Consider the following 22,903-nt stretch of genomic DNA (forward strand, 5'->3'; position numbering starts at 1 on the left):
GGAAGAGAAATGCAATGGGACCGTGACTTTCACAGATTGACATGATGCAGGAAAATCTTAAACCTTTTGAAGACCTCTTTTTCTGTTAAAATTAGCATTTTTCATGTTCATGAGGGCCCTTTTTGTTCTGCAGCATTGGCGGGGAGGAAAAAGTAAGGTCAATCCAGTTTACATTATGCACTTCGCTCTGTGTACCTTGCAGTGTTATGTTCACCATGTACAGGACTCTCACAGATGGCTATCCTCCCCCAAATATGAAAACAGCTTCAAGTACCAGCTAGGCACTGTTGTGGTTCAGGAGTGGTCAGTGTCCTCCTGGGCCGATAACCTCAATAGATAAGAGAAGTAAACTGAGCCAGAAGAAAGCACTTTTGTTCCCGTTATATAAATGGGAGAGAGAGGCCCAAAAATGATGTGACTTGCTTGGGATTGTGCTGGATGTATGTGGCAGAGCTGCACTATAACCTAGACCACTGGGACCTAGCATTTTAACTCAGACGCTGAACCGTACTTGTTCTCCCCTGAAGCCTCAGCAGTGGCTGATAGTTTTAAATCATTGCTTGAACAGGTTGATTAAATTCCAGCTATAAGGATCCATTTTGCTATTAGTAGAGCTGCTGAGTGTTTCTCTGGGATTCCTCTTCTCTTTCCACGCCCCTGGGGTTTGCTGTGTGCAGTTATGTATCCCTTAAATTTTCCTTGAAAACTCAGATTCATTCAGTTCCATGAATGCACGATTCACAGTGGAGCTGACACATTTCATTAAGCTCAACACATTGCGTAGAGGCTTGGCAAAGGGTCCCTGGGCTTTATTCAACCCAGACACGCCGTGTGACCAGCTGTCACAGATTGTGTTGTAAAATTAGAATAAAACCATAAAACACAGTTGAGGGAAGGGAAAAAATTGTCCTTCTCTGGGGACGGCACTTTGAGCTGTGACAGAAGATTCACAGAGCACATCAGACGCAGACACACACAAAAGCTTTGTGCAAAACTCGGCTGGTTTCATTTTTCATGCTTGAACATTATACCATGGGTAGGTGCCACTGTATAAAGGATTCACCTTGTTCTAGCTTCAGCATGAAGTTCTGCTTTTAACTTTGCCATCCAGAGCACACGCAGTTTTTGGTGGAACAGCGTATCCTTTTAACCAGGCTACAGAATTAAAAACAACCTGTAAAAACATTGCATCTTGCTGTGCTACATTAGAGAACAGCATAAGAATGGAGAGTTGTGCAGCCCTTTTCCATAAAGGAACTAAAATCTGTTTGTATTCATTTGATCTGCCAGAGTCTGTGTGAGGTAGACATGCACACTGGTTGTCCCTGTTTTGCAGAGCTCTTTTTTTCCTCCCATTGCATGAGGCAGCACATTGTGGGATGCTTCACCATACAGATGCATCTGGGTATGGTTTTTTGGGGCTCCTCTGGCCTCAGGGCTGTTAAGTGGCCCAACCCCAAGCAGCACAAAGCTATGACCTCTCCTCTTTACTCCACATAAGAAACATAGCTGGGTGGCTATCACAGTGCCTTTAATGCATGGGATGCTGAATCAGGAGAGAGGGATCTGCACTGCAAGTGTTTCGGGCATCTTTTGGGGGAAACATCAGTCAGGAATCAGCTGGTGCATGAAGTTTGTTATATGCAGTTAAACGGCTAAAGAATCATTAGAGTTGAATTCTAGGACACTCTACTGCATTTGGGGGCTCACTTGGAGGCACTGAGGGGTTGATTTGTTGAGTATCTGTATTTTCTCTTGATGTCAGATGGAGATCTTGATTGTCTGAAACAGGACTCCCAAGATGAGTGGATATGAGGAAATTGTGGCCTGAGTGAATTGGCCACAAACAGCGAGTAACAGAGCTGGGACAAAACTCCTATTTCCTGACTTTCACCATTGCAGTTTAACTACCACGTGTCATTTTTATTGTCACTGTTAGGTAATTGGATGATGTATAAGTAGGTCATAACTTTGGTAGAGAAATAATTGGACACCTCAAGGCACTGATAGATGACTACTGTAGATGCTAACAAAATTAGTTAATCAACAGTGATGAAATTATATCATCATCCAGTAAGTGAAGCATGCAACACCAAGACTGGAATCTGTTCAATGCCTGCTGTTTACCTTGATTCATGCCAATTTATAAAATAGGTTAAGCTCTTTCCATTCCAGCATCATGTTCTCCATGTGGGAGAAAGCTTGCCTAATTAAATGCTTCCAAGTGAAAAATTCTGTTCTGAGGCTCATTAATCTCTTTCCTCTGTGATAAGGAGGTGAAGTTCTATGTCCATGCTGAGTCCTGACCCCTCTGGAGCAGAGATGGTAGCAAAAATGTGTACAATGTGGAAATTAAATACATGTTAAGTTCTCGTTTGCTTATGTGTAAGAGCCACACATAACCTTGGATAGAAGAACAGCTCCTTGAGGGCGTTAACAGGCATCTGCCATGACTTTTCCATGCAATGCTATCAGTCGCATTCATCTCTTAAAATCGGGTCAGTGAGTTGAAAAGGCAGAAAGATGAGGCTGCTGAGGTGCGTCAGCACAGTAAATGAAGGTTTCGGTTCAGGTCTGTTCTCTGTTGGACTCAAGAGTCACATCAGGTTCCTGTTCTGGACACTGACACAGCCCTGGTACTAGAGATGGAAAGCCCCCACATGCTTCATGATAGCTCTGGTTCTGCTCTGGGATGGATGGATGGATGGATGGATTTGGGCCTGGAAAAGGCCAAGCAGCTCAGTTTCTGTAGGTATCCTGCATTTTGCTCTTCCTAAGCATAGTGCAGATGCTTTGAGTCTGATTTACAGCAGAGCTTATTAGGCTAATCCTGCATGATTCACTGCGTGGGAACAGATGTGGCTTTTTGCAATATATAGACAGAGATCCCACTTGCAGCATTATTTTGTTGATAAATGCGTAAAAAACCCCCCCCACCTCTGATATTGGGAAGCAGTAGGCTGATACCTGGATCCATAGAGAGTACCTTGAATGTGAGTGTGGGGCTGATAATATGAGGAAAACTAAATTATGATCTTGGGGTTTTTAATTGCCTTATTCATAACAAGGTGGCAATGTTCAGCATCTCACAGGATTTAACCTAGGAAGGGATATCTGACATTTCCCCTTACTTCTACCGTGCTTATGTCCTCAACATAAGATTTTTTTTTTTTAATAAAGGCTTTTTTTAATGGCTTTTATGAGAATAAATGTCAGGTACAGCTCTTCTGCAAGTCATGAGGCACATTGACACACACAGAGACACTTTTCCCTGAGGAGCTATGGGATTTCACAGCCCTTTTTTTTTTTTCCCTTTCATTCCCCGCCACCCCCCCCCCTCCTTATTCCAGACGGGGATCTGAGGAACAAGGCTGTTTGTCAGGCAGCATTTTTGTCTAAAGTGGAATGTGACCGGCCTTCCCAATGAAAGGCTTTCAAATGGGCTGCCTGGGGGATCTTACAGCAAACTCACCCTCACCGCAGTAGTAAAAGAGCGGCTCTGATATAGCTGGCCTGGCAAGGCAGATACACAGGAACGAAGGCCTCTCGAGGCAGTGAAGCCAGCTGGAGTGTCCTCTTGACTGAGCAAATCGTAAAGGCAGTCCTTATTCTGCTGGGAAGAAGTTGTGGGATTGGCTTTACTCCCAGCCTCTGGCAAGAGGGACGTGTCCATGGCAGGGAGAAGGTTTTGTCCCTAAACGCTATGCTCTGCCCTCAGGATAGGGCTTTCTTGCCCTGTAAGGTGACTAGTGGAGACAGACTTGAAGTGAGAGCAGTCCTAAAATGGCTTCAGTGGCAACATGAGCTCAACCAGACCCCAAATCTGAGGAGGATGGATGTACCTTTATGCTACTTTTCCTTCTCTCCTTTGCTTGTTCTTTGCTCTCCCAGCATTTGCAGAATAGCCCTCAGGCTTTGTGTCTTACTGTCCCTTTGCTGCTCTTTATATTTCCAGGCAGGTGTTTGTATTGATTCTGATATGATCAAGTAGTTATTGTTATCCTCAGACCTGCTATTAAGTATTTTTAAGTGCATAAAACTGCCTGCCTGATGCATGCAGTATTGCATCGCATGTAGATTCAGGTGTTTTGTTTGCAGCTTCTGAAGCATCTTCTCCAAATAGGCAATAGATGCTTTTTTCCCTTTAAACAAATAATACCTTAAAGAAAAAAGGAAAATGCTAGTGCTGCTGTTCCCTTGGATTTTTATATCCTGAAGGGCCCCTCACCAAATAAACTACTACCAGGCTGGGCAGGAGGGTTGGATCTTCAGAAATGTGATGGCTTAGGCCTTTTTAATGCAAATCCGTGTTTCTGGGAGCTCATTTAACAGAAAGAGCCTGTATGAAAGCAACATCTTTAAGCACATGCAGTTTTTAAAATCTGTTAACTTGAAGGGTAGTTTAGCTTTGGCAATTGGCTGTTGATATGACAATTATCACGTTTTCCACGGTAATGGCTATTTTCTTCAGACCGAAGAAAAAAAATCATACTTCTGTTAAGTAGGGATACCACAGGCTCAGTCTAGTATATGTGAACTGATTGATTTCTAATAGACTTTAGAAATGGACTGCTTTCTGAAGTAAGAATTACCACTAGCATTAAAAAATAATTAAGATGAAATTCTGCTCTTAGTAAATTCCAGGTTTGAATATAGAGAATGACAGATAGCATTTCACTTACCAATTGCTGTCTAGGTAATAATCCCACTGGGCAAAAATCATAGGCACAAAAGCATTTGCACAAGCCTGCTATGGGAGTAAGGTATCCCTAGATGTGCAAATACTCCTGTAGCCCCCTAAGGCAAGAACACAAATCAAGGTAGGGTAAATGCATGGGAAGCCATGAGGTACATCCATCATTTAACTTACTGTTTCTGTACCTCAGTCTTCCCATCTGCAATCTGTGAACAAGTAGCTCTGCACTTCTCAAAACTGTTGTGAAACCTGATGGATGAGAATTTATAGAATGATTTGAGGTCCTCTGGCAGTGGGGCGGCATATTATTAGAGTCAGAACTGGGCCAGATATTGAGTTCATGCATGGACCCTGGGGACCATAGCTTGACTCAGATGCTGTAGGTAAATTTAAATCCATGCCACAGTTGCTACGTCTGCAGAGAATGGCTGTTTTCCTTTTAATCTGCTGTTCTTCAATGGGTTTCCAGCCTTTGCTAGCCTGTCTTTGTGAAGTGAATTTTCCCCATTCAAAAGCAGCAGTGTTTTATTTTTGTTTTAGCTGTGCTTGGGAATGCAGAGCAATTCAATCAAGAGGAAAATACACCATGAAAAGCTCTGAAAGCCCTGAGGTCAAGGATCTGAAGTTACCCACAATATTAATGACAAACCAGTGGCTGCACCATGGCAACGAACAGAAGAATATGTGGTGTGGAAACCATAAGTAGTGTGGGGCTTTGAAAGAGCACAACCGGGAGAAAAATGGAAATTACATGATGTTCTCTCTGTTCCGTGCTAGGACAGCCATGTACAGTCTAATCCCTAATGTTGGTGAGCCCAAAACTTTCAAGAGGGCCCCGTAAGAGATGAAGAAAGGAGTTGGAGCTGGAATTAGACTGCTGAAAAGTTTTATTTAAAGGGGGAAAGGTTTGGGTGGGAGCAAATTAGATGAAGTTACTTGAAAAAAAAGGATTCTGATGCTATGGGATCTCCATGCCTGGATTCTCCTCTGGAATTCCCTGCTGGGTCCAAGTGAGTCACTGAAAACCAAACATTAGTGGTGGACTTGATTAGAAGTAATGAACCTCAGCTCCTTTGCCAGAGCTGGGAATTAGTGGCAACAGGTTGTGCTGTTGACTTCAGAGGGTGTTGAGTTTCCTGATTAAGAAGTGAAGGGATTGTTTCCAAAAACGCCTCCAGATAGTATAGCTTGTTATTATTTACTTATACTAAAAGGTTATGTTTCTGTGACCATCTCTGCCAGCTTGTGGTACATGAGACAATAAACAGCTGAAGATAGGGAGGGCTGAACTGTCCAGCTCTTGCGTTACATGGCAGTGCTAGGGAGCAGGCAATGAGGCAGGGAGAGACGCAGCTTGCTTCTCCTGCAGGGCCCAGTGGAAACTGCAGTTCCTATGCTTGTAAGTGTGGGAATTACATCAGAAAAAAAAGCCAAATAACCTCTCTAACAGTGGTCCTGCAGTAGTCCTGGTCCTACTGTCACCTTCATTCTTACTAGCAGATGAGGCACTGATGGAAGAGCTCCCTCTCAAACATGGGATGCTGTTTTACCTTGCAGAAACCTGCTTCTGCTGACTGAGCAGTGTGGCACCCATGGTTAGTCCACACCAATTTGTACTGGTCTAGTTCAGGCTTCGACATACATTTTTCATTCGGCGGCAGCAGTGATTGCCACAAGTAGTTGGCAGTGGTGGAACTGAGCTCTGCAAACCAGTGATGATCCACATTACCACGGCTTGGCTACCCCAATCTAGAGTAAGTGTGGTTTTGTCATTGTATTGCAATGTGTGCTGAACCTCTGCCTAATCCTCAGGTGGCATACATTAGCATTATGGCTTGAAATCAATGCTGGCACTTGCAACTCTGCATATTATTTTGCACAAATAACGTTTTTGCTCTTTTCTTTGGCTGTATGAGCACTTCAGCCCTATAACTATGCATGGAGCTTTGTATACATGTGGGTTTTTTCTTTTTTTTTTTAAATCAAGCCCCTACTTTTCAGAACACCAGTGATATAGACAGTGACTCCAAACCAGGTCATAGTAAACTGGATCACTGAACAGCCTGCAGTTCTGTGTTGCTGTAACATCTGTTGCTGTAGCATTTGTTGTGTACACTTGCAATCAGATGACCTAATTCTCTTTGTGTGAACGGGGAGCACACTTGGGCAGGGAGAGGGCTGAGATTTAAGGAGATCCCTGTGCAGGAATCTGCCCATTGAATCTAGTTGGCTAGAGGAACTCGATTGCAACAACTGAATGAGAAGAGAGAAAAGAAGCCTATAAGGCTTGGGGGGAAAAAAGGAGGGTAACTTCACTTGGAAAAGGAAATGAGCAACAGAGGAGGGCAGCATGACTTTGTGGAAGAACATTAAACATTAGTGAGGGGGTGGGCAAAGGAAGGAAGACCATCTGAAATCAGAGAAGAAGGTTTTTAAAATTAAAAAAAAAAAGTTCCCTGGATAAAGGCGAGAACTGGAGAAGCAGTGAACTTGTTGCAGTGAATGCTGCAAAGGATTGCTTAGTGCCTAAAATATGCCTGTAAGACCCTTTTAATGGTATGAAAGGCAGTAGTTCAGGAGGTGTTGAATTTGGAGCAGGAGGGCTGTGCAGCTTCTGGGCACCCTGGTGAGCAGTCTCCTTTGAAGCACTCTGATCACTTGGTAGAAGCTGGGATTAAATGACAGAAGAGAACAGAAAGTTCAGCTGGGATATGTGGCTGAGAAACGTGACTGTGTTTTCTTCAGTCAGTTGGCATTTCTCGGGTACCTTTTAATTTCTTGTTCAGTGGCTACTCAGCTGACCTTGAGTGTTTTACTTCTGAACGTGTGAGAGGTGCATCTTTCCACACCTTTTAAAACTTGTGGCACTGTAGCTCCAACCATATGGCAAACAGAAATGAGATGAAACTGCCTAGTCATTAATACTATTATTTCCTGAGGGCATTCTGCTTTCCAAAATAATCTTAACTGTACCAATTTAGTTAATTTTTAACTGCCTCCTTTGCATGGATCCTTTTCTCCTGGTAACTAGTTTAAATGCCTAACATGGTTGTGAATAGATAGAAATGGCGATGAAGAGTGAGTGGAAGAGTGATGGTGAAATGTGCGTGTGTGCAGTGAGGGTGATCCAGACTTCAATTTCTGTGGAATTGTTTTGTTGACTAGTGTCTCCAGGGCAAGGACGTGCTCTGGGTTCCTTCTCCCTTTCTATGTCTGGCCAGGACTGTCTGGCAGCAGAGTGTAGTGCCATGGAAGATCTGCAGGAATTTGGTGTCTGCCTTAGAGCGAATGAGCAGGACAAGACTGATGGCCAGGTTTGGGGCAGAAAAGAAGTGTTGTCACTACTGTTTACTGTTGGAGGAACCTGTGTGGGTTTTGGGCTGTTGTTGCTTCCAAAAACTTTTAACAAAGGGATCTTCTAGGAGAACTTGCTCCCATACAGGGGAGCTGGTGGCAGAGGTAGGTGGAGAGGAGGAGATGGGTCCATCCATGCAAGACTGGTCTCTGTGCCATTGAACATGGTTAGTGTGATGGATGTCCCTATTGTTTGGACACCCTTAAGATAGTCTTAAACTCTTTGAGAGGTATTTGGACATTCCTGCAAAGCTGGGAGTTGTACAAGTAGCTGGCTGCATTGAGGGCTAAATGCAATGCTGGTCTGATGGAGGGAGGAAGGTAGCAGTAGTGGATGCCCCATCTTGTGTGATTCTGTGGACAGTTGTAGCAGGCAAAGTGGGGAGGAGGTTTGTGTAGCATCCTTGTTGTCTTGTCCTAGTGCTTTCTCCGAGGGCCATTTTGCTGGTCAAACAAGATATTGAAAACTCTGAGTTACTTTCCCCTCAAAAATGGCCCAGATGTTGCACTTGGACTAAGGAACTACAAATCTGCCTCTCTCGGGCTTTCTTGGCTCCCCTCATTAATGCCTTGATATTTCTCAAGATGGTTGTGTGGCTCTGGAACCACAGCTGCCTCCTAAGTACAAGTCCTCACGCACTGACTTCACATAACCCACAGTGGAGGCCTGTGGGGCTCTGGAGGCTTCTCTGTGACTTCAGATTTATCTGGAAGTAAACCAGGAGGGGGCTAAGCCTGCTATCACTGCATGCACAGCCTGGGGCCAACACACACTAGAGCAGTAAGACCCCAGTGGAGCTGCTGTCCTTGCCTGTGTGACGTATTCAGGGGCTTGCAGAACGATATGGTGTGTCTTGTGGGTTTTGGCTGTGCAAAACTTTCGATATGCAAAGGAAGGTTGGCTACTGCTCCTCCAGCTGTTCATAAAGTGATACGTGTCAGTGGTAACCCTGCGTGTAATATCAGAAACAGCAGCTACAGATGGAAAATCACCAAAGTGCAAGTCGTACTGACATGCTCAATGCCTGACATCAGATTCCTCGGAAAAGATCCTGAGGAATGTGGGAACCATGGCACATGATGGATTATTTCTGGTTTGGCCTGTCTCCTCCATGCAACTTATTTGTGTCAGTCTCTGCTCCTCTTGACAGCTGGAGGGTTGTGGAAATGCATCTCATCTCTCACTGCCTTTACTATTCCTGTTCTGCTAACAGGCTGGCGTAAGTCTGAGTGTGACACACGCGAATGTTGATCGTATGTCCTAAGGTGACAAAGTCCTGGAGTACAGTCTGCTCTGTTCTTTCCAGCAAGGATGCAAAAAATAATCGCACATGTTTGCTGGAAGCAAAAGACATGCTAAAACTCCAGCCGTTACGTTCCTTCAGAGTTTGTAAGCAATTATGCACCAAGAAAAACAGCTTTCCATGGGTTATAGAGAAGAGGCAGACTTAAATCCCATTGCTATCTTGTTATCCTTGCCAATAAAACCTGCAAAGACTGCTTCCAGCTCTTGCTAGCTCACCAAGGGGCATATTCCAAGTTCTTCCATCACAGTTTTTCCAAGGACCCTGTTGTTGCAGAATCAGATGTTAACAGTCTGCCCAGGAAATGTTGGGCAGCACTTGCAAATTGTGGAGCACGGTGTCCCCTGGATGCCAAGCCCTCTGCAAGGCTCTCAGCACTGTGCAAGTGTGGGGTGAGATACAGGGGGAGATGATGTTCTGTGTAATCACAAGCTTAGGGCCCGGCCTGTCAAATGCTAAGTGCTCCTGGCTGCTTGGTGCTGCCAGTGGGATTCAGGATATTCAGTACCCGGTGCACAGAGTGGTTTGCTCAGATCTGACAAGAGAGGTTTTTACTCCAGGCTTGGGTGATCCTGCTTTAGTGTGGAAGGGATGGCTCAAGCAGCTTCTTTTCTTTCAGCCTGTTTCCAAAAGCTCAAAGAACTATACCACCAACTCCATGAAGTTCTTGATATTTCAGCTTTCTCCCTCTAAGGATGTCTAACAGTGGGAAATACAGTGGCCAAACCTCAACCTGAAGCACAGATTCAAAAAAAAGCAGAGCCCAGGCAAAGCTGCTGGATGATTCCTCATCTGTAATGGGTCAAAAACCAAGGCTGAGGCCAAGTTTATAGTGGCATTTCCACTCCGGATCCAAGTTTTCTTTTAGAGTCTTATGTTTATCTAACCTGAGTATGCTGGTGGATAGACTCACACAGGCTGTGCAGCTATATGTTACTGAGTAGCTCTTTTGTATAGTTAATGCTGGTGTCAATATTAACTGGTCAGCCCTCTTAATAACATTGAACTCTCATTTTACTCTGCCTGGTAATTTATTTCAGGGTGTAGGGCTCAGTGAAGGAGTCAACCCATCTTTGGGCTCATTCTCTACAGGGTGGTGCTTTTCTAGTAGAGATCCCAGAGAAGTAATGGCACTTGTGGGAAGGGTGGTTTCACCCTGAGGATTGTTTGAATCTCACACAGGTAGAAGGAGCAGAGCAAAAGCTTTGGTGGATTCCTGCTTTGGAAAAGGAAGGGAGCTCACTGCAGAGACCGCTATTTTCTGGGCACCGGGGCCAAATTTGTTCTGTTAGCGAATCTGCTCTCATAACGCATGAGACCTTCTAGCTATGCAAAGGGGGCAAGATGAGCCATTAGCTCTTGCAACAGTTCCAAAAAAAGAGCGAAAGTCCTGTACTGCTTGTTCACGGCCTTCCTGGTGTTTGTACAGGGGAAGTCTAATGCCATTCCCCTGCCATATTGTTTCCCATGAGTATCTGCCAAAGAATGCCTGATGCAAAAAATAAACCATGGCCAATGCCGTCTGTTTCCATTACTGTATGGGGAATGACTGGCTTATGTAATGTGCAGTGTGAAACCACTGCGGAGACCAAATATAAATATTGCTCTATTGTGGAATGTACTGGGAGCATAGTTGACACTTTTGTGGCTGATGAAAAATCAAAGCTCACTGTCACTCCTGAGGTTTACCCTCTCTATGAGTGTTTGTGTGTGGGTCTGTTTCTGTATATTAAAGGCTCTGGGTCGAATCGTGATATTCTGAGTCTATTTTTACTTGGTTGCTACTCAGGCAAAACTTTCATTGATACTAATTGGAAAGCTGCCTAAGTAAAGGGTGCTGAGGGAATTGAGAAGCTGGTTGTAACTCAGCTTGATTTTTATTTCTGAAATTGCCTTTCTTGAGATTTTTCTTTATATTATATATACTTGCTAACACAAGTTTGAAGCCAGTGCAAATTTACACTGCACCACTGGAGCCGAACATTGATTTTATGCAGCGGGGATCTTTTTTGCTCTGCACTTGGGATAGGTGTCCTGTGTGTCTGTGGGTCAGTACTTTGTACGACTTTCCCCATGGAAGGGGCGGGGGTCTGTGGGTGAAGCCAGCCAGATGGCAGCAGAGCTGTGCTGACTTGCACTGGCTGTAGATCTGGCATGCAGAGTATTTATCTTTTTTCTTTTTTTCTTCTTCCCCCTCATCACTGGAAGCATTTGGAGTTTCATGGCAGGAATTCAAATGAGTCCCCTCCAATTGTGAAGCTCTCCCTGCTTTTTTCCTTCTAACCTGCTGCATCCAAGCTTGTTCTCTCTGAACTGCCGCCACTGTCCCACACAAAGGCGGCAGGTTGTCATTTGGCATGGAAGGCCCTACGTGAAAGACACCTGGGGAGGAACTGGCTTGTGGAGTGAAATGCATATCCAGCAGATGAAACAATCCTCTGGCAGTGTGTTGAAAATGTCTGCCAGGTGGGAACTCTGAACTGCGGGCAGTCAGAAAAGAAGATATATTTCCTTTTATCATTAGCTTGGTTTTTTATTTTAGACTCACTAAAATCATGCACTTGCTTCTTAGGAAGAATTTGGTTTGAGGAAAAACAGACAAGTCCATCCTGGACAGATGGTGCTGCAAAAAAGGGTGGCAGAGAGGTGTCGTGAAAGGAAAAGGAGGAGTGGGTGTGAAACGAGGGTGGAGAGAGGGAGTATGTCTGATACAGGCTCAAGCAAGTCTGGGAGGAATGATGTAAACCAGCCCCTGAAGTGAGCAGGGGAGCTTGTGGTACGTGAAAATCGTGTCAACAAGAAGAAACTTGTGTGAGTGTGCAGGGGCTTTCTGTTTCCTTCAGTGGCACTAATGAGAGTTGTCAAGTTGCAGCTACTTACTGGACACAGTCAAAGGCTTTGTTCTCATCTTTCTCTCCACATCCTGAGCTCCACTTTCCTGGTGCTACCACTCAAATTAGTTTGGAGTTTGGGAACTTGGTACCAACGCATCCAATTCCTTTCTTAGCACTCTATGATCCAGCCTGTGTTTTAACTAATTGGGTCATTTTCTAGCTATTCCTGGAGAGTGTAGGTGAGACCATGCTTTGGGCCACAATGCTGGTCATGGAAAATAAGCTATGTTCTGATTAATGCTATGTTTTGCTACTAGGAAAGCAGTGGTGGGACAGTTGCCAAGGGCTTACTGCTGTCTCTGCAGAGAAGAGATTCCCGAATTGCACTGTGACACTTTGTGGAACGCACAGTCCTATTTGCTGGTATCAGGCCTCTGAATCTCTCCAAAAAAGGGGTATATCCACATTATGCTCCCACAGCCATTAATCGTGGGTACAGAGAGGTGACATCCTGCCAGTACAACTGTTGAGAGGAGGTGGTGAATAGGTTACAAAGTAAACAGGTTGGTTGTTCTCAGTGGTATATAAAGCTCTCTGGGGATAGCAGAAGGAGGACTGCTATACTGAGAGATGCTTCTGAAGAACATTAATCAGCACTAATTTAATGTTCTGCAAACTTATTACACTTTAAATGAGTTGTATATAGTGCTCATTATCTGGCCAGACAGTTTACCCCAAGACATATGTTGGGTCGACTACTGTTCATTTCGATGCTAATCAAGTTTAATATAAGCTTAAAATGCACACCCTGTTTAAACCTCAGCTTACATTGACGATGTGAGTAGAACAAGAAATTTCCTTTTTGTCAGTCGGCTGTAAGGTCAGATTTCAGGTTTCCTACCCTCTGATATGACAGGTTATCCCAACTATTGGCCCAAACAGCTCATTCAGCTGCAAAAAGATAAAATGGGCTTCAAATGCACCACTGAAATTCTGGGGGAAGCATGCTGCCTTTCTTGGGATATCTGCAGAAGCAGTAAAATGCAGAAATCCCTTGTATGACAAGCCTTTTTCATGAGGTTGCTGACTATTTAGGAAACCAAAAGGACTGAGTAATTTGGATAATTTTGCATAAGAAGCCTCTCATGTCTCTCAGCTTCATTCATTACTATACTTAATATGTAACTACAGTTAGGTAAAATACCATTAGCCATTAATTCCCTGTTACTGATGAAGATGGAATTGAGTTACCACTTGTAAGTATCTTATTTCATGCTTCTTAATGCCTGAGCTTCCAGAGGAGCATCTCTGAAATATCTCTGTAGAGCAGGCAAAGCATGACTTTCCTAGAGCTGGGCTGGAGTTGTGACACAACCTGAACAATCAGTATTTAGGATTTTGGTTCAGTTTCTCATGTTTCACAACATTTGAAAATGTTTAGGAGACCTCCAGAAGGCTCCCAGGATTTAATGAACTCCCCAGCCAGGTGGTTTTCCTGGTGTGGGGATGGTCAGCCTGACTTTATATGTAGCTGAGAAGCTCTTAAGGCTTTCACTGGTACGTGTTTCTGCTCCCTAGTTCAGGGAGGGAAAGATGGGCACTCCATGCAGCAGAGAGCTAAAGCATTTCACATGGGATGATGTGCACATCACAAGGTCTCTGTTGTAATCCTTGGCCTCCTCCCTTATCTTTCCAGGGCATATCTGTGCAGATCGGAACAGGCAGAGTTAAGCTTTGCTTCCCGATCTCCAAGCTGGCCAGACACAAGCTGGTCCTGGTCCAGGTGCTGTGTAGGTGCATTAGCAGAGTGCAGTGCCAGAACTAATACTCCCTGCTCTGTAGCACAAAGATGGGCAAAGAGAGAGGGCACTTATCTCTGTCCGTAGACACTGGCATGCCTAACCCCTTTGCAAGGCACAGAACCACTGGAGGAGAAGGGATGTCCAGAGTGTGGGCAGCCCAGGAACATGCTCAGAACTACTTCTACTCTGTGTTTTTACTGCAGGGTCCCGAATCATTTGGTGTGTAAAAGCACCAGCAAAAAAGAAGGCGTCCAAAGTGAGTCTCTTTGCTTCCCTTTAAGTTCTGGATCATTATGACCTACCTTACAGTAGTATTGTGAAGCTTCGGTTCTTAATATTTGCTGGTTGGGACAAGATCCCAAAAGGAAGGTGTTAGGAACACCTGTGTGTGATTCCAGTTTCAAATACAGATTTTCATGTCCCTGAGGGAATGTAAGGGAAGACATGCTTTACATTGTGGGGCAATGACTAGGTTAATCACCCCCAAGGAATGACTTTGCCTTCTTAAATTACCCTGTTAAAAGGGCTTCCTGATAGAATGCCAGGTAGAATCTTACTGACTGGTGCTCAGAGACTCAATATATATGCATACATCCATGATATACTTTACACATTCAGGTGTAAGGAGCCCCATAGAGCTACAGTATCCAGCGAATCTGAGTGCCTGTGAGCTCCCGTTCCTTGTGATTTGTCAACAGAACTCATGACTGTGTCCACAGAGATAATTATGATATATTTGTCATGCCTTATTATAAACCACAGCTGCAGGCCTCAATGTATACAGCAGGCTTCCTCCAAGTCTATCTTTTAGACAGATCAAGCCAACATTGCTGCAAGGTCACAGCTATTCAGGAAGCTACATTAACTACAAACTGACACTTGAGCTGAATAAATTCACTTCATCCAGTACTGGAAAAAAATCACCAGTTGTCTTTGGATAATGAGGTGTACTTGATAACAGGCTTGTGACTGCCTCTCCACTATTTCATGGTCGTCTTGCCTTGATTTTCTGTTCCTTCCATTCTGCAAGAGAAGATGGGCCCCTTGCTTTGTTTTGAAAAGAGCTAGTGACATAATGGAGACCAGATCACAGGACTAAATGAAATGATTCATAGATTATTAGATGTTAAGGCCAGAAGGGACCATTATGACCAAATCCTCTGACCTGCATAACATAGGCCAGAGAATCACATCCAAAAATTCCTGGAGCAAGTCCTCTATTTGTATGGGAGCTATGAGGATATCTTTTAGAAGAAGGGTCTTAATTTAAGTTACCACAAGTGATGGGAAGTCTCTCTGATTATTGTAATTGCCATGAAGCCATGACATCCCTCTGCCCCCAGCCAAAGGGCTCAGGGCTCGACTATAACATGATCATTTTACACTGCACGCCCTTTCAGAAGGAGAAGTTCAAAGCAAAAAACAACAGCAGAGTTTCAGAGAGGAGACGGCTATGAATTGACTATAGCTCAAGAAATCAATGCAAACTACCCGTTGAAAGGAAGGAAAGGAGATGGATTAAGCTAGATTTTACTGAGATTCAGGAGGCTATTTCAAGTCATCTAAACCAGGCTCTGATATCAGTAGAATAGCTTCCTGTTGGTCTTGAGCTGCAGACAGTGCAAGGGGCACTTCAAGATTGCTCCAGTTCAGCCCACAGTCTAGTAGGTGATCCACAGGAGTGCACTGAAGAGTAAATGCAAAGCATAGGGCTCTGCACCAAGCAGAAAAAGGCCTCAGGGTGTTTTGCCCTGGAGTGAGCTTGATCCTTTTTCAAACAGATGTGTGACATGTTTAAAAGCAAACGGAGGACTGAACATCAAATGCTTCAGAGCCTGACCCTGCCAGGGGATCTGTTCTTGCAAAATACTGGATATCCTCAAGTCACTGATAAGTGTGAAAGCCAAAGCCCTCCAGCACATAGCAAGATCAGCTCCTTAATAAGAGTAGTGGTGTGTGTCGGGCAAATTTCCCCTGCCTGAGCCAAGAAAAAAAGCAAGCATCTTCTCTAGGCATCTCTTGTACTCTGAGACACTCATTCTGTATTTCTCTATGCACCTACTTTGATGCTCTGGACAAGAAGCTTCAGACTTAAAAGAACTAGAGCCTAAGCTCCCACTGTGCCTCTGTTCACAGCCTGGTTGCTTTGCAAAGCACTCATTCCTCTCACAGGCTGCTCAGAAGCATGGCTTTTCCGATAGCTCATTTACTGAGAGTGTGCCTGACCTTTAGAGGGTTCACATTCAGTTACCCCTCTGTGCCACGTTCTGGTCACCAAGCAAGTATCTCAAACAGCCAAGAAGGCAGTGCAGCTGATGAGGATATTTCCAGCCAAATCCCTTAGCAGGAGGGAAAAAAGAGACACGAGAGTTGCTCAGGAAGCCACATGCAAAGTAAGAAGTGATCTCTCTAGTATTCATTCACACCTCCCCTCCAGCTTGCCTCTAGGTCATAACACCACCCCTTTTAAAAAAGTTTTTGTTACCACAACTATTGTGGTTTGGGGATCTAGCAATAATGGAGTGTTTAGGGCAAAATGAATATAAATATACCTATCAACCCCATTGACTATCTTCATATGTAGCTTGCAAAGATACTGCATGAATAATTGATGGCATGGTTCATATTGTGCCATTGATTAGCTAGCCGCTGACTGAACCATCCACCCAACCCTTTGAAGATGAAGTGCTGAATATTTATTGTCATCATCATAATTCTGGCTTTCAGTTCCATGGAGAAGGGCCAGCGCTGAAACTGCAGCGCCAGCCACCCCAAACATGGGTGTTGTTTGGAAGCTGATCCACGATTGGGTTCCAAGTTTAGCAAATCTTTATCATGGAATGAATAAAACCCCAGGTGTGGCCATCTTGGGGTCAATCTCTGGCCTCACTGGAATCAGTGGGACTTTTGCCAGTGGCTAGAGTTGGAGCCAGGAGTGCAGGCTTGTGAGGTTCAAGATAGGATTGTATTTACAACTTGATCTTACCTCCTTACTTAAGCTTGGGCAGGAGGAGAAAGTGTTCCTCATTTTGTACCCTTCCCTAAGGACCTAAGTAGAAGCAGCTAATTAAAAATGATGTCTTCAGTGTCTTGTTCTCAGGCAATGGGGAAAACTTTATGATCTCCTGCCCCATCTTCTACCCCTGTGGTGTACATATCCCCTTTATTGGATGTTCTCACTACAAGTGGTTTAGCATGTTAGCCTAGCATTTCTGAAAACTTGTAATGAATTTTATTCTCTGAAGGACATTTATCTCTGTAGCCAGAAATGTCCCTCAGACAGCAGACTTTCACTCTTTCGGGAAATGCATGAGATCAGATGAGAGTGGGAGTCCTTTATGGGCCTGTGTTACTTTGAGGACCTCAGCCAGAACCCGTGTCTTCTCTTGCTGGCTGTAGTCAGCCTTATCTGGCAGCATTGTCCTGCCTGGGACAAATCAGGTTTCTCTGTCTGAAGAAGAGTCTTATATTAAGGTGATGCTTTTCTTCTTCATGTCGATACACAGAGGTTGGAGGTGGAAAGAAAAAAGGGTCGCTTCTTGCAATCACCCCTGTTTCTTTTGCACCTGCACTGTGGCCAAACTTAGTGTGTCTGTCAGCCACACACACTGCCAAAACACACTCTCAGCAGCTGCGTGCTTGGGAACGCAGGGAGCTGAGAGCCAGCTCTGCACCAGCTGCAGAGCAGCTGCTGCCCAGAGCCACTTTGTGCGCTGGCTGCTGAGGACCACATCCCATTGTGGTGTGGCGATGCTCGCTGTGACCGCAGCTCTGGGTTCTGACATCCAGCTTGGTCTCTGCAGCACTGAACTACATTAATCCAGCCCTTTCCAACTTTGTACACCATTTCCAATGTTTTTAATTTGTTATGAATTCTGAGCTTGAGAATTAGTTTCTGTGGGCATAGGTGAAGGAGAAGTAATACACTGAAAAATGAGTGTTTTAAGGAAGTGTCTGTACTACTTCTGGAGAGGATGGACTGCCAGTAGGCAGAGGTAGACAGAGAACTTTCACCTGCCTGGGACAGGGCAGGATGTTGGGCAGATAATGGCAAGCAAAACAGCTAGAGGACAAGGAAGAGTAAGTGATCTATATTTTACTCTGGCAAACTCTACCAAGCTGTATCAGTATATCTCATTGTGTGCTTTACTTTTTCCTTACTCTAAAAGAATCTTTGGATTTAACATTGTGAGCGTGGGGAAATGAATGCTTAACACTCAGATTTCAGTGTCTCCTTGCACAGAATCCATTGGCACGTGCAATAGACACAGTGAGTAGAGGCACTTACCGTGCGAACTTTCAGGATTAAAGTTTTAATGTGGGCAAATGCTGGGCAGATTTCCCTTGAGCAGCTCTCCCAGTGTTCGTGTGAAATGCAAATCTCCCTGCATAGCTGCAGTACTGAGATAAGTAGTTATGCCAAAATAGTTGTTAACCAGACGAGAAGAAACCCAAGTCGGCCCACAGGCACGAGCTCTGGCGAACCCAGAAGCCACTTGGCTGTTGTGGTCACTGTAGTCTGTGGTAAAAGCCTTCCTTATGTACAAGCAGCAAGGTGGGCAGTGATGCTAGGCTTTGTTTGGTGCTGAAGATTTGTTCGAAGATTCGTGCTGTCTGATTACTGTCCTTTAAAATTCGGTGTTTAAGGCAGGTTCCTTCTGTAGTCAGCAGAGAAAGGTAAGCACTTTAACTGGGTCCCATCTGAAGAGAAGTGTTTAAGATGGATTGGATGAATTGCCCCCTGACTCTTACCTTCCTAATGTTTAATGGGTTTGATCCAGCCTGTTTCAATTTTGACATATGCAGTCAGGGGCTTGAGACATTAGTCAAGTTACGCTGGGTTAACAGTGCTCACAGCTCACATTTTCCCTCTTATCTGTGAAAGGCAAAGATTGATGTAGCTCAGCAGATGCGCAGTAGCTCAGTAAACCAGAGCAACGCAATTGAGTGTCTGAGAATGAGAAATGCAGTTAACTGCAATTTATAAAATACCCAAGGATATATCTCCAAGTGTTGATAGTTTGTTACTTTCGGGAAGTAACTAGTCAATATTTATCATAGCAAGTTAGCAAATTGTGGAGTGGGAAGGGAACTCTGAAAGCCATCTCATCCATCCTCTGTGTAGCTACCTGTGTGTAGATGTTTATGCCTTTAAAGATCTCCATTATTGGAGGCATGCTGGCCTAATGCTTCATTATCTCTGTAGTCTGAAAGCTCTTCCTAAGCTGAAGTCAAATTTCCCATGTCTTTCTGGATGCTTGTTAGCATTTCAACATAGATAATTAAACTAGTGTATTAATGGACAGCAAAATAAACCAAAAATTCCCAAAGGATGTTTAAGTGGGCAAGAGAGGAGAAGGGAGGCTTACAGGACATCTGCAGACATAGCTAGATTTTGGCAGTGACAAGATAGTGACTGCAGTATTAAAGAGATGTTTTAGGAGGTGCTCTGTGGAAGTAAGGTTTGCCTTCTTTTTAAGCTTGTTTGCTTGAACAAACTGCAAAGGACTTTTGAAGGGCTCTCCCAGCTCAAGTTAATGAAATATATTTGATTATATAGTGATTTGAAAAGTAAGGAGAACTTCAGCAAGATCTTTTTTGCACCTGTACAAGACTCTGGTACTTTTTTTTAGCCTTGTGACCTGACATTTGTTCAGTTAGAGTGATAGTCGCCTGGTGTTACAGATGGGAAGGAAGTTGTTTTAATGCTCATTCACAGCCAGAGTTTTCTGGGAGGGTGCAAATTCCTCAAAAGCTCATTAAATTATTACCTTTGTCCCAGACTGCATGCTGCAAAACATTTCCCCCTGGCCTTAATGTCACCGTCCGTTCAGGCTTATTATTACAGAGCAGATCACAAGATGTAATGTACTACTAACATTGCTGCCGCAGGCTCCAAACAGACCGTCACAAATATGGAAAGCTCAGGGCCTGCATACCTATTATGGTTCTCATTACTCCGAACCACTTTGCTGCCAGCTCAGAGTTTCCAGGCAGTGCAGGGCAGGGTCCATTCACCAGAGCGTCTCTCTCTTGTGGCACAGGGGAGTATTAAACACATGGTGCTCAGCAGATTGGTTCTCGTTATTAGCTAGGATCTCCAAACTGACAAACCTGTTTGTTCATCATTTGAAGGACTCTGGTTTTTTGTTTCGCACACAGATACATAAATAGAACTCTCCTTAAGATATCAAAGCTGTTTTGGGTCGTATTTGTGGCAAAAGCTAACTACTAATGGAATAAAAATCCATAAATGCAATCTGTCATGTGTCTGCAGCTTTTTTCACCCAAGTGTTTAAGAAAGCTTTACCACAGACCATGCTCAGTTGTTAACTGTAATTATCCTGGTATCATAAATGAGAAGACTGAGACACGGGAGACTAAAATGCTGCTCAAACTAGCAGCGCATGTAAATGCAAGCTTTACCTTGCCTCTTCCAAGCTTTCTTTTTCAACAGCTGGACCATGCTGCTTCTGAAGTGCACAGCAGTGCCAATATCCTTCAGGGTCATATCAAAGCTTTTGGTAAACAGTTTAAATAGCTATTTAGCATATATCGTGTGCTGTGACTTCTCATTGTTTCTGAATCAGAAGGGCTTTGAATCTAGTATAAACCACTCACTGCTGATAGAGGGAAGCAATAGTTCTGCTTATGGCCAGAAGCACAGAGAGGTTTAGGTAATATTGAGGGTACAGATTCCTGAAAAGCCAAGGCATGTGATGGCTACTCTCAGCATGTTGGTATGAGACTTAGAGGCAGCACATGGGCTGTATACCCATGGGCAGGCTCTTGACCCACACTTGCAAAACTGACACATGCACTTCTTGCATTCAGGAACCGAGCATTTCCATGCACAAAATAAGTGGTGGCATGCAAGCAAGAACATACTGTCTTTTCCCCTTGTCCAGGCTGCAAATGAAAAAACAAGATTTTCTAGAATGGTATTTGTCTCTGGTGTTGTAATGTTACATATATATACTTGCATGTAATCAGATTTCTAAGCTAGTTTGGAGTATCTGGGCTCACCATGTCAGGATGAGACCTCCTTGCATGGCGGCATATATGAACACTCCAAGTTAAGAGTCTGAGCCTGGAAAGATGTTCCTCATTATTAGGGAGAAGGGACTGGACAAGAAGGGATCTGGGAATAATGGAAGGTGATACAATCTAGAGGTTACAGAGTTTAAACAAGGAAAATGTTTTTTTTCTGCTTGGAGTTGTCTGCTGATATGTCTGTAGCTTTGCGTAAGTTAGATAGAACTCCTTGTGTCTCAGTTTCCTTAAATGTACCACAAGGGGAATGCCACCCAAGTTGTAAAGGGAGATCTGTGTATATTTTTTAGCCAAGTATCCCCAAAGTCTTTCACAAATAGAAAGTCAGGTTCAAAACAAGCTCAGCTGGTCCGGGTAGAAGGAAATACACAGAAATAGTGTCCCCTGCTTCTGGAATGTACCCGTGTCTCGGACTGAATGTTACAGCAGCGCTTTTTCACGGGCTGGCACAGCAGTTCACAACAGGGTAGAGAGATCAGGCACTGCATACCTTTGAAGAAGCAATGGTGATGCAAATTTGAAGAATGTAATTTACCCAGGCTGGAGCTGGGAGATCATCTGCATAACGAGCTTTATTCCTTCAATCTGCACCCATGTTTGACAGCCCTCCTCTCACAGTGTCTGGTGCCTTTGTGCTATGGTGGCAGAAGACCGATTCCAGAGACGCTGCATTGTGTTGGCAGGGCAGCTCCAGAAGCAGCTGTGAGCGAAGTGTCTGCCTGCATCCAGCTGTTGTCTGCACATGGGCATCGCAGCTACCGGGTCACCTGGCTGAATCTATCTAGTGACTTTCCAGCCATGGGCAATACTTAGACAAAAACTTACTTTGAAGTGTGCACCCCCCAAAAGATCTGGTGCAATGTTTCTAACCTTGCTGTTTAGATGGGAACATGCCCTTGAATTTGGCCTCAAAAGGCAGAAGTGGTCTTGCTATAGTACCATGGGACAGGGGTTCATGTGGTACTTATGGCTGCAGCACACAGCATCAAGAGTGTATTCAAACACTAATTTTCTTTTTCAAAATTAAAGTAAGACTCAGCAAAACCTTGGAAGTTCCTGTCTTCCTTTCCTCCAGACTGTACAATTCTAAGTCCAGATCTTCTGAGGGGTTGAGAATAAATTAGCCCCTCTCTAAACAGTAAATAATTGTGCTATTAGACGCTAGATCTGTGGAGGATTAGACCTCGAAATATGGTAAGTGTAGTAGCTCATACTCAAAAAAGAACTCAACAAGTCCCCAAGCCCAGTACTGCCAGGGTTAATCTGCTGGGAGCACTTTCCATTAAATATAGAAACCAGTTTTCCATCTCACAAGCTGGTTATAAATAAATACCTATTTTTCAGGAGAGCCTGGCATGGGCACAAATGAACCTGATCAGCCTCTGTTGCAGAGCTGTAACAGGCAGCTGCAAACCTACTTAACATGTGAAAAGACGGACAAGCTGCAGCTCAGCTGCAGAGCAGGGACACAAGTTTTTCCCCTTGTTTCTCTCTTCCTGTAGGTGAGATGCTCTGGGCAGGACTGCAGAGGCTAAGGAGGAGCTCTGCCTAGGACTTGAGTGTTTGTCCCCTTCTCCTGCCTGTGGAGGAAAATACACTGATGGGGAAGAGAAATTAGAGGGAACTTGGTGCTTTGCTTGGTGTGTGGGAGAAAAAGGAGAAAAGTCATGACTGAAATAGAACTGAAAGTGCTGAAAAAGTTGTTGCTGGTGGTTTTCAGTGAGGAGAGTTTGTCAGATTTGGGCTTGCACAAACAAATGATACTGTGAGCAAGACTTTGCAGGTGCGCAGGCCTATAGCTGGCTGTGCAGCCCAAGGAAGGAGCATGTGAGTGCATGGTAATTGATGTGGAGAAATAAA

The 22,903-nt window shown here is 44.2% G+C and overlaps 1 protein-coding gene across 1 annotated transcript in view; it reads left to right on the forward strand.

Annotated features, from left to right (window-relative positions):
• SLC41A3 (solute carrier family 41 member 3) overlaps positions 1-22,903 on the forward strand; it is a 130,674-nt gene that overhangs the window by 73,361 nt on the left and 34,410 nt on the right. The gene's annotated exons all lie outside the window — the stretch shown is intronic.

This window comes from Gymnogyps californianus, chromosome 13 (genome assembly GCF_018139145.2).
Source record: "Gymnogyps californianus isolate 813 chromosome 13, ASM1813914v2, whole genome shotgun sequence".
NCBI lineage: Eukaryota > Metazoa > Chordata > Aves > Accipitriformes > Cathartidae > Gymnogyps > Gymnogyps californianus.